Source organism: Phodopus roborovskii, unplaced genomic scaffold (assembly GCF_943737965.1).
Source record: "Phodopus roborovskii unplaced genomic scaffold, PHOROB, whole genome shotgun sequence".
NCBI classification, from domain to species: Eukaryota; Metazoa; Chordata; class Mammalia; order Rodentia; family Cricetidae; genus Phodopus; species Phodopus roborovskii.
In genome coordinates this window covers 20,678,966-20,682,246 of record NW_026126433.1, presented here as the reverse complement: position 1 = coordinate 20,682,246, position 3,281 = coordinate 20,678,966, and the positions used below count along the sequence as shown (strand labels likewise).

The following is a 3,281-nucleotide window of genomic DNA, read 5'->3' as shown; positions in this document are numbered from 1 at the left end:
AATTAAAGAAGATACCAGATGTTTCACAAAACATATATTTTATATGTACTAATTCTTTAACTTCATATGTTTAATTTTTAATATATATATATATATATATATATATATATATATATATATATAATGAGTTCCACATATGTTTTGTAATGACTAAAGGCCAGCAAGTCACTTTTGACTTACTGTTTTATATGATGAAAACAGATCATTGGGGTGGGGGGTGGGGTGGTCAGGGTGCATGTGAGGGGGCAGAAAGGGTAAGAGGGAGGGAGGAAGGGAGGGAGGGAGGGAGAGGAAAATGGAATTGACATGTATAATTAAAAAAAGAATATAATTTGTTGAGTTAGAAATTTATATAAGAAAGACAATCCTTCAAAAATTTATATAAGAAAGACAATCCTTCACATATTCTCGAAAATGTAGAGATTTTAATAAGGGCTTGGATTATAAGATGTAGTTATTTAACACTAAACAAGGTTATGAAAAAAATGCCACAAATTAAGAAGGACAAAGATGTTTCTTGAAGCTACTTCTGCCTAATCAGAGCAGCTCTGAGTCACTGCCCAACTGTCTTCCTTTCTCTAGCTCTTCCTGAAGAAGCTCCCTCTCCACATCCTTCTTTTTTCAGGAGTGTCCTGCATGGCTTTCTGCAGAAGTAGCTTGAGACCGTTCCTCTTGAACCTACTATGCCTAATACAACCCACAAGGAAATAAACGATAGGATTGGCACAACTGTTAAAACAGGACAGAAAAATGTCACTGGATAAAAGTAACAAGGTGCAAGATAATTAAAATTCTCAATCCATGATAAGAGGAACCAGTAGATGCCATAAGGCAGACCAAAGAGCAGGAAAACCAGCACTGTGCAAACAATGATCACATAAATATAGCTTGGTCACAGAAATCCTGTGTGATCCACAGAAGATAGTAAACACTAATGCCAGACTAGACTCCAAGAGAACCACAAACAAAATAATTAACCATGCAGCAGTGATGAAATCAAATGACTGACAACCACCAGGGCCAAGACTATCAAATACGAGACCACATTACTTCCCTTCCAGGATGCTCAGCAGTAGTGACAAGACCCAAAGCAGAGTACACATGACAGCTGACATGTGCCTTGGGCATTGACAGCGATATGAGATGGGCCAAATGACAGACAGGCAGTGTTCAAAGCTAATGACACTGAGCATGCTCAGGCCACAATGATAAGTAAAGTTTAACATAACAAAAAAAAAAAATACAGAGGAGTGGTAATGATTTGAAAAAAAAAATGTCACACTGACTGAAATAGTTTTGACGAGGCCATGGGCATTTTATTTAATGCATTTTTCTTAAAATATACAGAGGAAATATATTGTCATAACATATAGACACTCAAAGACCAAATCTTTTAGTTTTAGAACAGTATTTATGGCCATTTTCAATCAGACATTAGCATGGATAAATATAATAAAATAAGAAGGGTTTAATTAAGGTAAGAACGGGCAAATGGTGTAGTGCAACAGAGACTGTGTTGAGGTTTAAATAACACTAGAGATGTCATGGGAAAGATATATGGAAACCCGGTAATTTAGAAGATTTACTATAGACAGATGATAGATAGATAGGTAGATAAATATACCGATATATGGATACATAAGATACATAAGATAGATAAGAAAAGTTAATGTCGAGTTATGGAATAGCCTATGACTAGTCAATAATGGCCTTATTAAAAACCAGAGGCTAATTAATAATAAGCACTATGATATGACGGACTGGGTGACTTGTTTTAGGTGTTGTTTGCAAATGAGGTTCTAAATATCACAAACTCTTATTTACTACCAGAATTTGATACTTAAACACTATTGATATAGAGACCATATAGTTGAAATTTCAAACATGGTGAAATTGTGAGGGTACAAACCAGTGAACTATATCCCTAGTGACTAACCATTTCCTGGTGTCATCTTATTGGGCTATTCCTTTTTTATGTCATGAAATGTTGTGTAATTCTATATAATATGCAAAATAATTTATGTTAAGAGATTTCTCAAAATATTATTTGTGAAGTAGGAGAAATGGCTCCAATTAAGAGCATAAACTACTCTTTTAGAGGATCTAAATTTAGTTCCTAGTTTCCACATTGAGCAGCTGATGACTGTAACTACAGAAAAATAAATCCCATATTCACAATATAATACAGTGTTAACTATAAATACCCATGAACTTTTCCTACCAACAGAATGCCCCTAATTCTTTAATTGTATAATAATAATTCATGTTATAGTATCATGTAGTAGTTCATGATGACCTTGAAGATATATTATAATCACGTTTTGAAATTATTTCTCTGACTGTGATAATTTTGTCTGGAATGATCCTTAACCTGTCCTCACCTGACCAATTCTTATACAGCATATGTGACTCACCTTCATATGGCTTAAGCTGACAATATTATTTTCTTTAATTCAAAACATTTATTTAATAGTCATACAAATTTTCTTCCATTTATTTTAAATCCCTTTTAAGGTATCTATTCCATATAATATTAACTTTATAAGTAGATTCCACATTTTATGTAATTTCTGCTTTAAATTAAGGTTCTTAACATATTTCTTGGAATAATTTAGCTACTAATAACTACTTGTTAACTACTCTGTTGAATGAAGAACCTATTCTCAGCATTGCGTACATGTCTAGATGTACTTAAATTCAAATTAAAGTGAAATAATGTTTGCTTGGCACTATGTTGTTAACTTTTCATTTTATAGTGTGCAAGCAAAGCAAATCACTATGGAGATCCCCAGCATTAAATATTGACTTGAGTTTCTAGAAGTGCATAGTCATCAGCAAATATGCTTATTTCGCCAAAATGCACTTCCAAAAGCCATTTGCTTACTGTTAATTTCAAGTATATAGTTTTTTTAAACTTCAGATCGATCATTGAAATTTTCCAAAAAGTGAGAAGTGGATGCTGTAACAGCTTCCGCTCCTGAATTTAGATGTTGCTCCTTTATCAGAATCCTGGTCTGATTTTGTGACAGAAAAACTGTAACTATTTGTTTCACCTGTCCAAGTTTGTATTTCTTCTCTTAGCCTTGGTACTCCAGTTGTACTCTCTATTACTGCCATGTTTGAAACACTCTATCTTCAAGAGGTGCCAAGACTTAGAGCAAGGGAACCATGATGTTTTCATCTCTTGAGAACACTTCATTATTATAAAATGTTGTTAATAAAAGTACTTTTAATTCTGCTACAAAGACCAAAAAGCTAATTTGAAGTATTTTGGCCCAGAA

At 33.5% G+C, this 3,281-nt stretch overlaps 1 pseudogene; it reads right to left on the bottom strand.

The window, feature by feature from the left end:
- Positions 1 to 578: 578 nt before the first annotated feature.
- On the bottom strand, positions 579 to 1,226 carry LOC127223233 (mas-related G-protein coupled receptor member B1-like; annotated as a pseudogene).
- Between the last annotated feature and the right edge of the window lie 2,055 nt (positions 1,227 to 3,281).